The sequence below is a fragment of the Aulonocara stuartgranti genome (genome assembly GCF_965226115.1).
Source record: "Aulonocara stuartgranti genome assembly, chromosome: 19".
Taxonomy (NCBI): domain Eukaryota; kingdom Metazoa; phylum Chordata; class Actinopteri; order Cichliformes; family Cichlidae; genus Aulonocara; species Aulonocara stuartgranti.
In genome coordinates, this window is record NC_138955.1 from 12,226,725 (window position 1) to 12,247,938 (window position 21,214).

At 39.8% G+C, this 21,214-nt stretch overlaps 2 long non-coding RNA genes across 2 annotated transcripts in view; one reads left to right on the top strand and one right to left on the bottom strand.

Annotated features, from left to right (window-relative positions):
* Positions 1 to 7,812: 7,812 nt before the first annotated feature.
* Positions 7,813 to 10,931, bottom strand: LOC309695030. The gene is made up of 5 exons (XR_014273026.1): positions 10,891 to 10,931; positions 10,160 to 10,769; positions 9,634 to 9,786; positions 9,176 to 9,263; positions 7,813 to 8,582 (listed from the first exon to the last, which is right to left on the bottom strand). It is a non-coding gene; the product is annotated as an uncharacterized lncRNA (long non-coding RNA).
* Positions 10,932 to 18,164: 7,233 nt separating this feature from the next.
* The window catches only part of LOC309695677, a 45,695-nt gene continuing 42,645 nt past the window's right edge, over positions 18,165 to 21,214 (top strand). Inside the window, exon 1 of the long non-coding RNA XR_014273207.1 lies at positions 18,165 to 18,288. This is a non-coding gene — a long non-coding RNA (uncharacterized lncRNA). The remainder of the gene's footprint in view (positions 18,289 to 21,214) is intronic.

A 21,214-nucleotide genomic window follows, 5' to 3' on the forward strand; every position in this document is an offset into this window, starting at 1 on the left:
GCAGTTGGGATGTGCAGGTCTTCTGAGCCCCCCAAACGTTTTTCATTGTGAAGGAAGATTTTGTGTTACGTTAAAACTAAATTAACTATATACTACAAAACAATTCTGCAATAAAAATAGTTTATCTTTATGTAAGCCAGATAGGAATGTTAGGACTAGAAGGGTGTGCCAACCTTTGGCAAGCAGGTAACCTGAGGCTGTTCTCCAAATGGTTGTTTCATTTTGTAATGGGACGGGGATCTCAGGATCCAAACAATCCCATTTTGTTGGTACTAAATCAGTATTGTTTCAGTGTTTCTGACCTCATGCGACTGGACAACACTCCACACTTTTGCGCCTAACCATACAATCATGTGTGTAAACTCTCACTCTGCTCATTAGTTGGCTTGACTGGTTCAAATAGAACTGGGAGGATTCAGGCTGCCACAGCGGTCTGTTGAATTGACTTGCTCCCTGCGTGATGGCAGTCGACTGGTTCTGACCTCCCTGATATCTAAAGGAACACTTTAGTTTAGAATGCCTCGATTTGTGGTGTTGTTGTGACAAGTGATTTATTTCTGCTTTCCTGTTCTCGCTTAATGAGATACCGTGTATTAATCAAATCCATTATGTGGCAGCAATAACCCTGCACCAAATGGAAAAGCAAGATAATTAGATTTTGCTAGCAGTGAGCTTACACATCAGTTAGATAAGGTAAAATTAAGTGAGTCATAACTACAATTAAAACAGCATATTGACTTGTGTCAGGGAGATTGCTACTGCTCACGGGAATGTGAGATACAGGATTGAATGTGTGTCACCAGAAGTGACAGAGCAGCCAAATGACATAATAACATTTCTATCTTTAGACTTTCTCCATCTTGCTAAAGACATATAAATCAGCCTCAATATTACGATGGGTGACATATTTACTGTAGACATTGTAATTCTACTGCAGTCACTAGTGCACCAAATGTGATAAACTCACCTGCCAGTTTATTAGGGGTACCTTTATCAGGGCTTTAATTCTTCATTAACACAATCTAATATAACACATAATGCCAATTCAATGCATTCAGTCAAACTGAATGAATGGGGAAGAAAAGTGGTTAAAGTCAATGTGCCATTGTTGTTTGTATCACATGGGCTGGTCTAAGTATTTCCGAAATCACTGATCTGCTGGAGTTTTCCTGCACAAACATACCTAGGGTTCACGAAGAATTATTGGACAAAGGATACCTGAGCAGCCACTCTCTGGGTGAAAATTGCTTGTTTATGTCAGAGGTCAGAGGAGAATGACCAGACTATTGGAGCTGATATGAAGTCAAGGAGCCACTAATTTAAACCAAGGTATGCAGAATAGCGTCTCTGAATGCACAACACATCACATCTGGAGCAGAAGACCTCACTGGTTGGCCCTGCTGTCAGTGAAGTGCAGGTTGGAGATAAACTGGATAACAGAGGCCTGAAAAATCCTCGAAAAGTCTCAGTTTCTCCTGGGACAGTCGTATGATAGGATCAAAATTTGATGTGAACAACATGAAAGCATGAATCCATCCTCATTTGTATCAGGCTCAGGTTGGCTGGTGGTGCTGTAAATTTGTGGAGGATTTTCTTGGTAGACATCAGGCACTTTAGTAGCAGCTGAGCATCATTTTAATGCCACAGTGTTGTTGCTGACCATGGCTATCCCTTTATGACTACAGTTTTCCATCTTCTGATGGCTACTTCCAGCAGGACAGCACACCATGTTGCGAAAAGGGGAATTTTCATCAAGGGTCTGTAATTTTCAAACATGCAGAAATTATGTGATACTATCATGTCAATGTGGACGAGAATCGCCAAAGAATATTTTCAACAACCGGTTGACTTTATGTCATGAAGAAATACAGCAGTTCTGAGGGGAAAAAAGGGGTTCTGCTTGAGTAATGTGTCCTAAAAACTATAACCTCCAGATTTAGGAAATAAAATAAACAGCTATATTTTGGACCCAACTGCTAAGAGGCAGCTACACTGTATTGATATTTAAGTCTTTAATCAGAATTATTCATTAGGCATGTGGCACACTCTACACTTTTAGGTCTGTGTCCATAAATGAGTTCTTGGCTGGAAATGTGAAGGATTTATGTGTGCGACTTGAGGATAATCAGTGTTTCTATTAGAGATACTAGAGACTTTTCTACTATTATGACAACTGCAAATACACACATCTATTGACAACTGTCCACAGCAGCCAGTCACTGCACTTACTATAAGATTAGAAGTTATTTTAGACTGCTTCGACAGCTTAGTTTGAGAGATTTGAGAGTTGCACTTTTCTTACACAATCATGCTGCTGACGATGATGTTTTTCAGAAGCTATTAAATGAAACCATCTATCTTGCTGTTTAGTTTAATTCATTTCATACGGTTCAAGGTATGCAGATAATTGTGTTCAGTAAATGCCACCTACTGATAAAATTAGGCTTTTTTAATTATTCATGGTCAGCATGGAGGAGCCTCTTTAGCCTTTGGAAAAATAAAATAGGAGGGGGACACAAACGCTACATACACACATAGAGTTCACTTTACTTTGGTCCAGATGGTTTAATCATAGGATCGTGTTGGCATCGGTAATTTCACCTGTCATTACCCCCACAAATAGAACTCCCTGTTTAATCTTCATTTCCTTCACTGGGTGCCTCTGTTGTTAGAAAACTGAAGCTAATGATTGGAAACGATTGGCTTTTTATTCATTTAGACACACACACACACACACACACACACACACACACAGTCTGGCTCTTCATGCTTGAGACTTCGTGATGTGCCTGCCCTGTCTTGTGGTTTTATCACCGGTTTTGATCTTCACGCACTGCCTTTGTTCTTTGTCAAACACTTTTTGATGTTTGTTTAAAGAGCCTCGGAAATCAATCCGGCTTTGACTGGACTTCATTCTCCATGCTATTGCTCGGGATCTTACCCTCATTTCACCTCGTGTTTGTAAATTTCCCAAAAGGCCTGTTTTGAAAGAACGTTAGCGTCTCATCTGAATGACCTTTACACTGATCGACTTGATCTAAGACGTTTGGTGATTCATGCAAATGAACGACAGGCTTTTGAAGACGAGATAAGTGGCAGCAGAGTGTGATTAAAAAAACTCATGAGTGGAAGTTTCCTGGCTGCTAGTCTGATGCAATGAGCGAAGTGAAGAATTATGAGTCTCAAAGTGAATGAAATGAGTGCTGTGTGACTCCTGCTGAGCTGGAGGATCAGCCAACACAGCAGTTGCTTGTCTCTCTGTCTAAACAACATCCATAATACACTGGATCTCAACCTCAGCTGGCTTATGGTTTTAAATCTATCACGACGTAGCATCATCCTGCAGATTAGCTTCAATGTTCCACATCCTCCATCCCCAAACTGTTTGTACTTTTTAGTTTATGTATTCACTTTGAAATGAAGGCTAGATATTGACTCTTTCCCACTTTGACGCCTACTAGGGGTTACCTTTGTATCTCTTTTGTAAACTGAGCAGTTTCTACCCTATTCAAGGCCTGCGTCCAGTAACGAATGACTGGATATGCAGCAGAAGTTAGAGATCTCTCTCTACATTTGGAAGAATCCAGAACCCTTCACCTGAGAAGACCACACCAAATTTTGCTCAGCTACAGAGAACCTTTGAGATTTTTCAAACTATAGCTCCTCAATGTTGCCATTAAAAACAAATCAAGAGTAAAGACTGAGTTATGATGAAGCAAATCGCAGCAGGAAAGTTCCTGTTTCAAAATAGAAAAACACACCTGAGGGTACATTCCTCGTACGTGATTAAACAGCATCCTGGAGCTGAGTCAGACCCGTAGGCTCGTCAGGTGTTTATTATCAAGCTGGGTATCCTGACTTTTGATTGGTTCCTCATATATTTTTTACCTCCATTACGCAGCATTGAATGTCCTTACTCTGACTTACATCGACAGGACAAGACACGATGAACAACCCTTTCTTGCTTCAGTCATTTCTGTGTAATATCCGGATTGTTCTGGAAGTTATGATTAAGCAGTATGATGAAGTTCACCTACATAAGGATGTTTACCTGCTTGGGAGGTGTTTGTGCTTGCCAGCTGATAGTCACACTTCAGTGGTGTAGTACAGACTGCTGTATAAATGTGTGACAGCACGTAATTACAACATGGTAACGGTTTATTTGTTTTTAACTGTGTTGTTTTTTGAGGGTTTTTTTTTTTAAACAGTTTTTCCCTCCATCGTAAATGTGCTTTACAGTATCTGGCAGGATGGTTGCTGGTGGGATACAGAAATTAACAAAGGGGATTTTGTGGGCTATTAGTCTCCTGCAGGTCGGCCTGTTTCTCTGTCATCCAGTAATGGGCTAATTATGGAGAACAGTAACCCGTGGGAGCACCACCACCCACCTTGCGTGCGCCTCGCTGTGAAACATACCTGTTCTCTAAATCAGGATGTCTGGTTTAAAGAAGGCTTTTTCCCTCCCCCATGTTAATGGTGTGAAACAAACTGTGATTTTCAAAGAGTCTTGTTTCCTTATAAGTCAGAAGAAAAAAGGCCGTCTTACTGGGAACAGGTTAATTGTTAACAAGCGGCAGCTGCAGCAAGTTTGTCACTAAACATGTTCGTTGTGTTTACATTCACTTTTTCACCACTTATTGGAGATATTATTGATTATGACGTGCACTTAGGGATGTGTTATGTTTGCATCTTTTTCTTTTGCCCCTTTTAAAAATAGAGAAAAACGTCTTAGCCATTTTTTTTTTTGCTACACTTACGTTTATGTTTGCAAAAAAAGTACAAAGCATATCTTAAAACTGGAGGAAACTCACAAAAATATGGTGTCAATAGGAAGAAACTGTGCAGTTTAAATATTCAGTAAATCCTGTGATGTTGTTTCTCTTCTGTAAACTCAGAGGGAAATCATGATGTTGCCTCCTACTTTCACCGTGTGATCCCCAACTGTGCCTTCAGAGTAGCTTATCCACCCCCTCCACCAATTTAATACTTCAATGATCAAACCCTGAACTCCCTCCACTGTCAGCAAGTACAGCTTCAAAGCACCTGGAAACCAGCTCCTCGCTCCCCACACAAACAAACTGATACACTTGTTTAAGAAAAAAATATTTGTAGTCTGTGTATTAATGAAAACGTTTGATATCTGGAAAAATATACTATAAGTGTAAAGCTCTTACTACAACGGTAATGATGTTTGTTTCTTTTTGAAAATCTGCATCCGTGTTTCATATTTTACCCCAGTTACTGCATTACAGAAAGTAGCAGAGGGTGTGCAGTTCGATGCTTATTGCTTATTTCCAAAATGTGCAACAGATAAATAATTATTTACTTAATAGACCTGTAATAAATTTTTACACTGTATCTTTTTCTGGGTCATGGGGGGAGGCTTGTTTCTCTGCAGGTGCAGGAACACCTATGATGAGGAGATTTAATTTGCAGAGAGGATTCCCTACTTGGGGTTATCTTCACACTGCAAAAATGGGGTTTTACAGTCCAGGAATGTGCAAGGTCAAAAAGTGGAGGAGAGTGGGCAGGCAGGCGAGTGGGTGGTTTCTGGGTTAGTAGGCGGGGATCGCAAGCTTGAATCTTCAAGAAGGTCGAGCCAAAACGAGCAAAAGAAGGACGAGAGAATGGGACCGCAACCAGAATCAGACAGATTTTAAGGAAAGCAAGTAAATGTTTACTGAGCCAAATTGCAACCTTGGGACAAACCGCAGTTTGGTGGAGAATGGAGGTTAGGGTTGCTTCTAAAATCCCAAAGAGGTGATGAATTGATTAGGAACAGGTGTGTTGGCTGGACTCACAAACCTGAAATCCCACGGCACCCGCTTCACACTCCTGATAGAAAGAGGAAGAGTGAGAAAGAGAGAGATATAGGGCTCCTAAGCTCAAACAATTTCCTGTAAAAATTTGGTTAATGTTGCTCTAACAACACGAAGCGTTTCCAACATTAAATTAATTAGAGTATTCACGTTTCTCTTATCAAGTTTAAAGCAATAACATGTCAATACCAGTTTGTGGCCAGAACATGTTGCCAGTAATGGTATATTTCCATCACCACAGCTCAGTGTGTACTCAAGCATTGTTCAAAATCATCAGCCAATCCGGCAAATCTGCAGGCCGCTGAGTTCTGTAAACAATCCTCGCCTGCTGATATGTTTACGGCAAAAAGCATTCATTGTGTCCCTGCTGATCCTGCAGGTCAAAAGGCGTGATCTGAAGGCTGCTGATGTCATTTACTTCCTCGTGATTGTGAGGGAGATCAGTGTGCTAGCTGTGATAAACTGGACCAGGAAACTGGTTGAGTGGGAGTGTTGAAGGGAACTGGAGGCAAAGCGAAGCAGCAATATGGCTAGAGCTAGAGGTATCGCTGGAAATCATAATGGCATGGCAGTGGGAATGGGACCAGCAGTGGAAATGATTCTGGTTTTTCTGTATCCAATTTTCAGTCATAACACTTGACTTAAAATAAAATTTACAGCTCTGAGTTTTTGAATAGTATTTTTTGTGAGCAGTGCAAAATGGGCCAAGGAAATCAACATGTGTCATGGCCTCCACTTTTCTATTCCAGGTTCTTAACTGTGCAATTTTCTTCTGCTGAAACAAAAGCCTTCTTTTAAACAGTTGCTTTATGAGGAAACTTTCTGACTGAATACAGAACTAAACCACCTGTCTTTACAAAGCCACAAGATAATAATGAAAACTCCTGCAGATTGCAGAGGACACGATCTTATCCGAAGGTTAAGGATAAGGAAGATTAAACTCATTTCAACCAAGGATCAGGGACAGGTCTTAAGAAGAGGGGGGAGCATCAACCTTTTTTTTATCACATAGCAGAATTCCCATCTTTGGGACCTCATTGACTGCACCGACAGAGGAACGCATTACAAACAGTCCCTGGAACGGCGCATGGAATAAACACTGTGCCTAAACAGAACCAGATGTTCCTGCAGCTATGAACCAGAGAGCGCTGTGATCCCACTCTGGGTTGGGCTGATCCCAAGCGTCACTGGCGCAAACCAGCTCCAGCTTTAGGCCTTACACTGAAAAAAATATGTTGTTGGATTTACTTAATTCAATGGTGGACATTTGTTGCACACAGATGTTTTGCTTTGGCAGCAACTTAAACAATTGAGTTAAATTAACACAATTTATTCATGTTCAATAAACCTGTGCAATTTGTGTTGATAAAATGTGACTTAAACATGTTTTGATGAAGTAATTTGAGCTCTTGGAATATTTTAATCCTTCACAATTTTTTCACTTTATCCCAACACCATTCAATAACTTTTACCCAATACTACTTGGTCACTTAAATACTACATGTTATCTTCAAATTACATTTTGCTATTATATTCTAGTATCAAATACACAATTTTCAAATGGAGGCCTTATAACAGATTGTATTGTTCTCTTCCAAGATGGTTGCTGGCATCCACCAGTAACCTTTAAAAACAAAATGTCTAATTTCACTGCATTGACAGTAGGTAAAGAATTAAACTGACATTACTCCTCCACTGAATCTATATAAATCAACAGTTAAATAATGTCAGTTCTTCCGTGTTCTCTGGAATCAATCACAGCAAAGAAATTAGACTGTTTCTTTTGAAAAATGTTGGGAAAGAACAAATCAAAACATTCTATTTAAGGCCTCTGACGTCAAGATTCAGTTAAACAACAATTATAACTAAACAATTTGAGGAAATGTTAGTTTCCATTAACATTAAATTAGGTTACTGAATTGGCAAACACCTTCCTATTAACATTACCCATTTTACCCCAATAACTAAAGAAATTAGCACTCGCAGGTCAAAAACTTTATTCAAGAGACGCAAAAATAACATTGATACAGTGACTGTCAAAAATTACAGCACTGATCATACTGTGACATCTTGGTTCAAAACAGCATACTTAGAAATATTCAACGTTCTTTACTTCAACTGAATGAAACTGAAAATACCATTTCACACGACCCATATGGGATATTTAGACTGTATAACTGTTCACGCTACATCTCTTCACTAGTAAAAGAAAGAAAAAATACAAAGAGAAATTGAAAAATGCTGCCAAACAGACAAACAGAGAACTTGTACAGAGCAAAAGGAAAAACAAACAACAACAACAACAAAAACAGCTTGTCCTCATGGCAGTTGCAGAGTATATAAAAATGAACCCTGCGATCTGCTCCTGGAATTGAGCTTCAAAAATGCAGCAGAACAAGTGTGAGATTTAAATGTCCTCTCACCTAGAGCTGATCACCTTGCATGCATAACAGTGAGCTTTCCTTGCAGGAGCAGTTTTGTCTTAGTTGTGAGCTTTTCTTGAGAGCTGAGTTGCATCCAACTCCATTACCACCCATTGAATCACCTCAAAAGTGTAGCAGAGCTGTGATGGGTAACTCATATTGAAGGAATAAAAAAGGTCCAAACAGCATGGCTACTGCAAAGGTCACGTTATCCAGATCTTGAAGAACTACTATACCCTCGATGATGATGCCAACATCAGAAAAGTCATTGCCTGGCGCATCTCTGGAGACAGATGTTCATTGTGGTTTTCTCAATCTGTGCAGTGGCCTCAGTCAAGTCCTGGTTAAACACAAAACATTTTTTTAAGATTCCCTTTTAAACTCATCTCTTTTGAATCTACCAGTTCTAATGTTAGAGTAATTTAAACCATAGTAAATAGCTATAGCCAAAGAGTTGCCTGCCATGCTGCCATTCATGGTCTAACAGAGTTTCTAAGAGAGAGTGAAAAACATAATAATTTCAAATGCTTTACATTAGTTTTTGTTAGAAAGACACCGGCCCATCAGAAATCCAGGTTATGTCACTCAGAAGATGTTAGAATTTAGACTTTCAGCCCCACAATTTGGTTAGCTGTTGGTCAGTTGGTCTTTTTTTTTTTTTTTTTTCAAACAAAAGCTAATGTAAATATTGGGGGGATTTTTCTTTGTTCACTAGAATGACAAATTTAAAGTTTTTTCACACTGATGTGACCCCTAATACAGGGGTAGGGGTGGGGCCTCAAGGGCCGGCGGCCGAGTTCACTACTAGGCCTCATGTGAACTTCAAATTATTAAAGAGGACTACTGGTCCTAACCAGTCCAATGAGGATCAAGTGGATAACTAAATGCATTTTTAAATGTTGCAAAGCCACAATCTACTCATAAAACACTCACCATGAACTCCTGCACCAAGATGTTGCAATTGTCTTTCACACAGATGCGGAGCACTTTGATGAGACTCCCTTTGAGCATTAATGTCATCCTAAAGTATTATAACAAAGAAAACAGAGATTTGTGAACTTTTCAGTAGCACAGAAGAAAATGATCCCAGACAAAAACTTGACTTTTTAAACCAGTCAACATGCAACACCAGCATCTACAAAGCAATATCAAAAATTCCTGTTTGACATCAACTTTATGGATATATAGTTTCCAGAACATATATTTTTTAAAAAAGATAATTTTTTCTCAGTGGGCCAGTAAATGCATGACAAAAAAGAATGGCATCCTTTCAGTGGAATCAGTACTCACAGGTAATAGTTGACTGTTTCAATGGATGCAGCATAAAAATCTTTTACTGACCTAATGCAATACATATACACTTTGTAGTTAAAGAATTTTAAAGTTCTTACTGTCATAATGGCAGCTACATCCTTTAGCTTTGTGCACTGTTCCCCCGATCACTTTGCAAACACTTTCAGCAGACTGTCAGAGAGAAACTCAGCTCCGTCAGAAACCTTGACTGTAAAGGCATGGTTGGGATGCACTGGAATGCTGCATTTTATCTGAAATAACATTTTGAAATTTTGAAATAACAGCAGGCACTGTGCTTGGTTAATCAGCAATGTTTTGTTGAATAAAAACTGTGTTTCCAGATCTTATGGGATTAAAAAAATCCAAAGATGTTTGTTTCTGATTTGCAACCCAAGAACCCACAAGTTACAACCTCATTTTAGTTCAAGTGTGCATTAATGTGAGTCCAGTAATCACCTTTCTGACAATACATACAGGTATAAGTTAAACCTATGGCAGATTTTGGATTTCTCAGTTGTTTTAATAGGGTGGTCTATTTGTGTATGCATGCACCTAATAATTATACAAAACCTATTATAATTAAGTTACAGAAACCTTAAGCGAAAATAGAATATACTTTCTTACCATAATACCTTGAACCCACAATCCATCAGCTGACTCCTGGTGAAATGCAGAATAGATGTGGTCTCTCAATGTGCAGCAAAAAAAACAAAAAGAAAAGGACAGCAGGTGAGGGCAGGAGGGGTAGGGATGTAAGCTAGCATAATGCCGCTAATGATATTAGCTAAAGCTGTTCAATGTCCAAAATCTCACTAACACCACGGTGCAGTAAATACACAATGTAACTGAAGAGTCAGTTGGCAAATCTATTCACACAGAAAACCAAATTATGTTGAGAGTGCCTCATAATTAGGTTTAATGTGATATTACGGCTCTTGTGCCAAAGACAAATTCAAATGAAAAAGCGCCAATTCTTTGACAACAGATAAAACAGCAAATAAGCTAATGGCTCTTTTTTAGCATGTTACATGGCGACACTCTAGACGTTTAACTACATTTGGCTGAAATATGGTAAATATTAATTCAAAAAATCAAGACATACCAAAAACGTAGAGTTGGCTGTTCGACTTGACTGAGATGGATGCCTTTTTTGAACCACGATCCAAAGCCCGCGAGATGAAATCACGCGTGGTTTCACGAGATTTAACGTTGCTATCTTATTGACTTACTTCACCTGAACATGATATGAACAATTTAATACACCCTTTCTGCATATCATGTAGTTTTTACACTATATAGTTACATTTATCTTTAAAACATGAGGTAATTGTGTTAAATACATGCAAGATGCTTACATAAATCCAAGAGATGGCCAGTCCCTTTTTTTCAGTGTAGCAAAACAGCCCTCTTCCTGTGCCTCACCGGAGTAACTATTCCTGTTCTGAGACCCTTTATTCAGCAATGTATACATTTAATTATGGGAATATTAGCTTGCATAATCAACTGAATCGATGTCAGTGAAGTGACATGTTGACTATGAGGGCTGTTACTAAAGTAGAAAGGTTGGATCAGGCTTTCTTTGGACTCGATATGGCCCGAACTGGGGCCTCTTGCATTTTTTGGACTAGGCGTTGCATATTTTGGGGGAAACAAACTCAGATTACAACCTACGTCCAGAGTGAAATCCCATTTGAAAAAATGAGTTTACAGATATGCACATGCCTAAAAGCACAGCATAATTTTAAAACTAAATGCTAAAGTGACAATCAAATCCAATTTTCTGTAAATTATATTGCCATAAAATCCTTCATTTTGTTTTGAGCCAAGGTTTAAAGACACATAAAATCAGATAAGTTGGGAGACTTCGATCAAGGAGATTAGGGTTCAACTCCTGCATGACAAGAAGAAACTACCCGGTTTGGATAAGGGTTAAAAATGACCCTTTAGTAATACTATAATCCTATGATAATCCTTGTCAGATTTCTGGGTTATCGGGATGGCACGTTACGAGTGTTTGTATGGAAAAGAGAGACTGATGAAAAGGGGACAAAATTGACAAAATAACTCAAATAGCTTAAATTTATCTAACATTTTCTTTCATTTGAGTTAGTTCAACTTATTATTTTTAACAACTTTACTTTTTTGCAAATAAAGTACTTGCTACTTAAAAATATAACTTTACTAATTTCTTTAAATTGCTGTATATGGTATCTTTGGAAGGTTTTGACTCCTGGGGTCAATGTGACCCCAAACCTGAAAGATATTAGTCTTTAGTCTGATATAACAGCTCACAATGGAATAAAAGTAAAATGTCCTTGTCTCCATAAAAGTTTTTTAGCTAAAGGTAGTGAGGTCATATCCTGTCAAATTTGGAGGTCTGCCCACTTGTCTGCAGATTTTGAAATGTGAGTGGGCAGGATTGAAGACTCTTCGAAAAACCAGAAAGGTGGTGGCTCTGTATTAGTCACCGTTGACTGTTACCAGCATTGTTTGCATCACAGCAAGTATTCTAATTTTCCTTAGTTTTCTCTTTTTCCCCCAAGCCATTTTAGTGAAATGTAAACAAAGCAGTGGTACCATTAGCTAACAGTTTGTCATGGTGTCTGCTGTGTGGCAGGCAGGAGGGAGGACCCAAATGCAGGACTCAGAAACAGAGAGTTAAATTTAGGGCGCAGCTTTATTGCTGGAAAACTCTTCATAGAAATAACCATTACAAAAACAAACCAAAACCTCAAACGCAGAACTAAAACCTAAACTGGGAACAGGAACCTAGAAACTAAGAAACTCACGCTAGGAAATACTCGGGACACGAAGGGACACAGCGAACGGGTTGGCAAGAGACACAGAAGACACAGCACAAAGACATAGTGTATGTTAACGCTGCAACGACGAGCAGGGGAAGACGCAGACACTAAATACAAGAGGTGAACAGGGCAAAGAAGAAACAGCTGGGAGACACAGCTGACACCAATTACACATAGAATAAACTCAAAGTTGACTGCTAAATTTTTCAACTGTTTAAAACTGATGATTTATTTTTGTATTTCTCTAATATTAACAGTTCAGTGTGTTATTGGTGGAGGCCAAGAAAAAATTGTTGAACTTAAGCTTTTAAATTTAGCAGTACTCAATGCAATTGAAATACCTTAATTTTTTAAAACTTTTTGTGAGACATGTTTTTGAACTTTTAACATCGAGATCTTTGACTTTTATTTAACTAAAAATGATTACAAAAATGAACAGTAAATATAGAGTTTTGCTAAACTATAAAAGCAACTCATTCCTTTTAAGTTATGTCAACTTATTCACATAGGAGACATTAATGAAAACTTTAAGTTCTAGTTACTAAAGACTTCTAATTTAAATATTAAATGTTTTTTTAGCCAAACAGTACATTTCAATTGTAATCAAAATATTGGAGTTCTGATAAGCTTCAACTTTTAAGTTCATCAACTTAAAAAAAACATAAGGGAATCGGTTGCCTTCATTTTTTTAAGGTCTGCTAACTTCTTTGGGCTTAAAATGTATAACAGGCAACAAGAAAACCAGCAGGTTTCATATAATTTTAATTAATATTACAGGAGGAATACAGTGTGGGAAGTAAACACAACCCTTAATATTTCAAGGAACTAATGACAGTTCATAAATTTTGAGTTGAAAGCCATGATGGCTGATTTGGCCAGAGAAACGTGCTTTCGTTGTAACTCAAAACTTTGGCAAAGGAAGTTTGGAGAGGCAACAACTTTGTGGGATAGTCTCCCTGGCCCATGTATATTTTCACGGAAAACAACAGATTTTCACATTCTGCATCATCATTTCTTCATCTGACATGCATTATGGTTTCAAGCTCATATTATTAGATGATGCAAAAAAATGTCCTCCTGGGTGGAATCTAGCTTGTTTTTTCTGTTCCCAGGGTGAAGTTTTGAAGTAAAGTGAGCATCCAATTTGTAGGGACTTGACTGGATCCACCCTCATTCTTTGGGAGGAAACCACTTCCATTCCCACCAAATTGAGACTTGCCAAGGCTCCAAACCTGCTGTTACACAACCATTGGGTTGGATGAAGGCCCTCTCACATGATGTTAACTCCATACGCAGCACTTTCCGAGGGTCAGACCTCAGCCTCCAAACCCACTAACTATCTATTAGACTCAAAGTGAAGCTGTTCATTTGTGCTTGTGGTACAAATTCCATTTGTGTTACAGTAAAAAAAAACAAAAAACCTTTTGCTTCATCATGGTACAGTAGAAGACAAAGTTCTCTGTAAAGACCAAAACTTGTGACACATATATTACTGGCAGCACTTACACATACACTTATACATACATAACTGTTTTAAACAAAACAGGAAATTACATACATAGTGTGTACTTTGTGTATATTCTACAGTGATGTGATGTTATAAATAGAAGAGAGGGCCAACATCATCAGATTACTCAGAACTATGTTGTTTAAAGTTACCAGGTTTCATTATGGTAAATACACTTTTTACCATCACATTCGCAGTGGTGGTAAAAAGAAATACACTAGGCTTGTTTAGAAGGGCTGCTGAGAGAAAGCCTCTTCTCTAAAAAGAACATGGCAGTACCGCCTAGGATTGCAAAATTGCATCTGAACAAACTTGAACTCTTCTGGAACAATGTCCTTCGGATAGACGAGACCAAAGTGGAGATGTGTGGTTAGCACCACATTTGGTCAAAACCAAACACAGCATAGTATTTTGTAGTAAATGTGTGTACTTTCTGTTCCTCATGACTGTGCATAATAAAATTATTCGTGTATGAAACATAACATTCAAATGCAAACAAACACATTAGATGCAAAGCTGCTATCATTACAGCCCTTTTGAAGATTTTTATTTTCCATTAATTAATTAATAAAATAACACAAGTAATTTTACTCTTTGTAACATTATTACCATGAAATGCTTTCAAACAGAAAGCAAATACTTGTACAATGTTGCTCTCAATAAGTCATCCATTTGTAAATATATTTATGATCACATTAATTAGTTTATTGTCATTTATACTATCTTCAAGTATTTTTGTTTCACTTTGCACAGTAATAATGTTTACAGCTATCAGGCCTTTACTAAACACATTTACAGGTTAGTAAATATAAATCAGTTAAATCTGAGAAAAGGTCTCACTTGGTCTCCAGTGCAGTATTTTTTTTAAGCATATTTAATGAAACTATGCAACATTATGCCGTAATAATGTGTAATCTTTCAGAGTTAGAGTTACTTATTTATCCGTGTTATTTATTCCAACATTTAAATTGTCTACTTTAATGGAATGACCCACAAACCATCGGGTGTTAACCTGACATCACTGGTTTTTTGTATTATCTACAGCAAGTCTATGTGGAACTTACTGTCTGGGTGACATATGACAGTTTACTAGCTTTAAAACTTCACAGGAAGTGTGAAATTTGTCAGAAGTTTGACACCAAAGAAGTCAAATAGATGGAAAATGTCTGGTTGTAGTTACTGTGGGGAATGAGCTTTTGATGGTGTATCTTGTGTCAAATAGAAAGAACAGAAAAAGAAGAAAAGCTTCAGTTTTCACCATGTCCTCTATTTGTCCTCATCGTGTTTTCTGCTCATGGTTAGAGATAGAACCAGCAACAGTAATGCTTAAGTAAATTTATAATGCTGTGGCTGGGAGGTTTGCAGGCCTGACTCTGTGAATCAACCCACATCTAAAAGAGGTCAAAAGTTCCCAACCATAGCCAAAATACCCATGAACTGTAAGTCAAATAGCCAAAATGCAAATGCCAAGCCAAATTTGTTGTCTACAAATGAAACGCACATGGATAAAGCTCAGAATTCAGCCAAAATGTCCAAACTGGCTGGCATCTTCAAACAATCCTCATTGTCATTCCACAGCACTGGCACGAACCACAGAGCAAAACAAATAACAAGAGTCATTTGGCACCCAAACATATCATGCATCTGTCTTGCATGCTGAGGCTTTGATAGTTTCTGCATCGCCCACACAGAGAGCCAGATTCCTTTTCTCAAAATAGCTGGCTGTTAAAGTAGATGGTGTGTTTTGCTCTCTTTTAGGGAGATGCATAAGTGGGAACTTCCCACTTTACTGTGGGAATGTTAAGGAAACCGAACATAAACATATGGGAACAAAAACAACTAAAGAAAACAAAAACATACAAAAAAAACCCCTCATTTTTTATGACTATTAATTAGACTAATGAATATTTTTGACCAGTTAACTGACATTTTAATTTTGATTTTACCTTTAAAAATGGGACTCCTTACATTTGTGTCTTTAGCATATGAATTGTTTGCTATACAAAGAAATAATAGCTATTTCTTAATATATATACTTCTTAATATATAATACTTAAATTTTTAATACAAATTAATTAACTTAGAAACTACATTTACATCAAATATGTTGTGATAGACACACACACAAAAAATACAAAAATCAAAAGAAAGGATGCGTTTAAGGTCAAAGGGACGGACCAAAGTTTTGAGGACTGACCAAACAAAACCAGGATGAATTTTCCAGCACTGCACATCAAAGTGAAATTTATAATTAAGTACCTAGAAGATCATTAAATTAACATTTTGGATCCAAGGCCAAGTTTACATGAAAACGTTTTCTTGTAAAGTTTTTGTTTTTGTTGTTCTTGGAACATAGATAATAATTAAACATACCACCTGTCTGCTGGAGGTTTCTTCCTGTTAAAAGGGGGTTTTTCCTTCACAATGACACCAAAGCACTTTCCATATGACTGTTGGGGGTTTTCTCTGTTTTGTTTATTATTTGGGGGTCTTTACCTTATAATATAAAGTGCCTTGAGGCAACTATTGTGATGTGGTGCTATATATATATATGAATTGAACTGAACTGAATTGAATAGAAAATTCAAATGGAAGAAGCAAGTCAATAATGTAGTTATAGGAAGCGCCAAATATATATTAATTCCATGATTCCAGCGTTGTGCTCCATACTCCCCCCAACCTCTGCTTCACACCTTCCCCTCCTGCTTATCTCCACCTGCTATTTTTGGAGGGCAATGTGCAGACATGCCTTTGCAAAGACATGTGAAGTTCAAATAAAGACCAAGACAGGCACAGAAACATTGTGACATTTATTTATCACCAATCCACCCCTCCATTGTCAAATTTAGCTTCAAAATGTTTACCTTCAATGTTAGCTCAACATGTCCGTACGTGCAGGTGACTTTTACTGAAGGACTGAAACACAGACACCCTGTTGAGCCCACAAGCAGGATTTATTTGTGTGGGGTGTCCCTCCACTTTGTAAGCTGCGTTTGGGATTTACCTAAGTGAAGCTCTTGGAAACAATTTAGTTTTTCCACTTGATTCTTTACGGTAGAAAGAAAAAGAAAGGAAGAAATTATGAGGAAGTCAGGATTAAAGTAACCGATTAAAGCTTTGAACTCGAATTTGCATTTAATTTCTGTGTGAAACAAAGCAAGTTCAGTGTGACCAGCAAAAAAAGAAAAAACCTACACACACACACACACACACACACACACACACACACACACACACACACACACACACACACACACACACACACACACACACATAGGAGAATGATTGTGTTACTATTGCTATGAGGGAGGGATCAGGATGTCAGGAAAGCTGTGAACAGGTTACGACCTGTCCTGAATTCAAGAAGCTGGATCTAGACTGAAATGACTTCTGCTGTGTTTTGCGTCTCTCAGCATCAGACACCCTCACCCAGGTATCCCAGGGTGAGGGTGTCTACTCCTTGCCTCTCTTTTAATGGCCTGTTGCATTACAAGAGAAAACATCTACTTCAAAAGTCTGTGTCAATTATTTAAAATAAATAAATCAAGCAAATAAATCCAGTACTACAATTTGAAATGATTTCACACTGAGACATTTTAAATAACATTGTATGAACTGACAATTGGCTCTTTAATTCAGACGAGGGAAATTCATTGTGGAGACGACCTGCAATCATTGTGGTGTGAACCTTCCCGACCTCAGCTGCTTGAGGCTCGACCTCTCACCTGCTCACCCTTGCTTGCTGCTGTGAATCTGATGGTGGTATCTGACGGCTTGAGGCGAACACCTTTAGTCAGGGGAAATGAATCAGCCATATGCTGCAGTAGGAATGCCATAGTGCAGACTATCTGGAGTTTTCCAGCAGGAGCTCAGGAATTCAGGCACCTGTGAAATTCCCTTTACTCTTTTCAGAGAGGGCATTGATCCTCCATGAGTGTGTCTGCAGAGATGTCAAATAGAGCAGAGTGGAAAAAGTACATCTGATTGCAACTCAGGAAAAGATCAGCGGTCAGTGGTTGTTAATTTCTCGACCCTGAAGAACAAACAGAAAACCAAAAACCACATGTCTCCCGATTTCAAAAGAAAGTGTCTCTGAGTGTAAATTTTTGAAGGTGTATGGCAGGAGGAAAGTTGGAAGCTTTCTTTATAAATCATTCTTTCCATTCTCCAGAAAACTGGCTGGATTTTAAAGGCTGCGGACATCACAGGATGACAGAAATGGACCCTTTTGATGTGCTACACAGTCGGATCAGTGTGAGCGGTGCCTGTAGCCCAAACAATGTGCTGGCGTCATATTTCATAATCTTTGCAGGCACGATGTTTGGAGCAGTGTGGCTGCATTTCATCAATGGCGACTCAGACGGAGAAAGAGTCTGAAGAATCTGTTTCAAACACACTTCACTGATTATCTCAAGTTGAACTCTGGCAACACCAAACCTGCAGTAAGTCATAAAAACAACAAGAATGTGTAATTTGATTTATTTTCTTACAGAGTAGTAACTTAGTGCCACGCTTGCCTATAGTTATAATGAGAAAATGTTTCTGTTTAAATGAGTTTGAAATGGTGGCCTGCCCCTCCCTCCCTTCCCTCCCCATCTCCAGCTGCCTCCCTCTTCCCGCTCCTCCACAACCACCCACACATGCAGGGCCTTGGAGTAGGGGTATGTCACCAGGGTGCAGAGGAGGCTACCCCCCCCCCCCCCCCCCCCCCCCCGTCCCCCCGTCCCCTTCTAGCTGCCTCTGCCTCAATTTTATCCCACAACTTAGACATTCACATTACTCACACTCTCATTACACATACATATAGGATCTTGGGGGTGGGCACAATCACGGAGTCCAAATTACCATCAGGGTGTACACCTCACCCCTGGCGTCGTTGCCCACCTCTCAATTTTAAATACACTTAGACATTGAGGGCTAGCAGGAGGGACTATGCGCTTACCTGCTCCTCCTTGGCAGGTAGCTCCATGCCCTCCTGGGTTTTAATTGCACCTTAGAACACACATGCATCAACACTACAATGAGCAGGTGGAGGGAGGTTTGGAGTCTTCTCTCACCCCCGTTCTCTGCGGCCTGCTGGAGCGGGAGGGCTAGGAGGAGTTGGCCGTCCGACTGCGGTCTGGGGTGTGGGGCCTCCCTGCTGCTACGGAGTCGGGGTGGTCTGCCTCTCCCCACCGCAGGGAAAAGGGTAACACCACCTGGGTCTGGGTGCAGTTCCCCCCTCCAGGGGCAAGGGTACCTAGACCCGGTTTGTAGAGTACGCTTGGGGAGTGTGATCGTGTGTACAGCGTCTCTTTATGTCTGTCTCCACGTTGGTTGAGTGTGGAGTGAGTGCATATGAGAGCATGAGGGTGGGAATGGATGTTTGTGTCTATATGTCAGGTTGGGTATCAGACGCCACCTCTCTGGGGACACCTCAGGCCCTCCAAGGTTTGGAGGCCTATCTCCGCCCACCACCACTTCCCCTGCCAGTGGCGGACTCCCTCAGGTGTCGGTGCGTTGGTGGTTCTTTGTGTCTGGGGGTGGGCGTCCAGGTACACACCGGCTCACTCCTTGGCGGCCGCTTATCGGGGCCTGGAGCCTGGGGCTCGCTTGGGCCCCTTCGGAGGTGGGGTGCCCCCGGCCTCTCGGCCTGGGGCTCGGTCACTCAGGCACAGCTGGGGGCCGGCGGAGCTCATGGGCGCGTCACTGCAACTCCCCCTGGCTTCTGCTCCGCGGCTGCTGAGTGAGCCCTCATCTGGGACTCTCCTCAGCTCTTACTGGAACAGTGGCGCGGCTGCCCCTCTGTTGGTCTTCCATGGTCTCTTGTGTTCTGGGGGCCTCTGGATGTCTGGAGTTTTGATCTCCTCCATACCCGCTTCACACCCCGGAGGACGGGGCTGTGGCCCCCCCACACTCCCTAGCAGATCGTTACATGGAGAAACCTTTGGAATACAAGCGCGCTGATCCACACAGGTATGCACACGGGTGTTCACTGCTCGTAGACCCAAATTACACCTTTCTTGGCTGCTATTTCGAAGCACATCTGTCCTGCGTGCTGCACAACAACATTGAATATTTAGTATTTACTGCTGTTTACACTTAGCTAGATTAATGCGATGGTGTTGTGTTTAGTATGTTGCTTTGTTTTTTTTTTGCTTGTTTTCTATTCTTCTCTCAACAGGTGATCCAGGAGATTTTTATTTTTTTTTCTCCCCCCCTTTCTCACTGTCCCTCTCCCCTTCTGTTTTTCCTTTCCTTCCTCTTTCTTTCTCCCTTTCCTATCCCTCACTCATGTCTGTCCCGTCTGTAACATCTGAAAATAAAATATAATAAATAATAAAAACAAAGATCGACCAAATGGACCAATACGGCAATGCCACGATGATCCATTTGGCAAAGTAAATCCATTGGGTATCCTTGTTGGTCTTCAGACAACAATTCTGATGGCTAAAGAACCAAATGGGACAGGCAAAAAAAAAAAAAGAAAAAAAGAAAAAAAAGAAATGGTGGCCTGGCTCACAGCGTGGGTTATTATGGAATATCAAAATGCACACAACATAACAAGAAAGAAAGAAATGCACTATTTGATGATACGTACATGAAAATTGCTCCAGCTAGCTGACTTTTGTTGTACCGCAGCGCGATCAGAGCACAAAAAAACACATTAAACCACTAAATATGTAAAGTTAAAAATTGGTTGAGTTCACATGCACACAACCCTGGAGTTGTTTATATGTAACATTTAAAAATGATACTAGGGTGTGAGTCATTGCCATCTAGGTATCATTTATATAAAAGTGAGGTACGTGTCACTACATCCACATCCAGTGACGAGCTTTGTATGTGATCATTGAAGTCGAAGTATCCAAAGTAGCAGGCTAAGCAAAGTACCCCAGGTGTCCCACTCCTTAACTGCTTTCCCCAGGTCCTCTGGGAAGGATCTGAAATGATCAAAGTCCAGGAAAGAGATTAAATTTACCCCATCCCCCTCCTCCATGTTAGCTCATAATCCCTCCCTAAGGAGTTGTTCAGGTGGCCTGCTGTTCAGATCCCCAAATCTTGTTATTCTTTCACATGTACCTTCACATATTATTAGAAGGAGTCATTATCTATCATGCGTTTGTCTATCTATGCTGCAGGGACATTTCTCAGCTCACTGTGTATAGCACCCTGTAGTGTTAAAATTAATCATATGGCTGCACAGAGACTTACCTACAATTTCCAGTATTGTGTTACATTGTAACCCACTATTGCTGCTATTGGCTCTGTATCTCCTGTGAATCTCCTACATGTTCTAGCATACTGGATGACAAGTAAAAAAGACTTAAAATGGCCATATGATGAGTGGACGGTAATAAACACAGACTTTGTGCAGCAGCAGTTGGA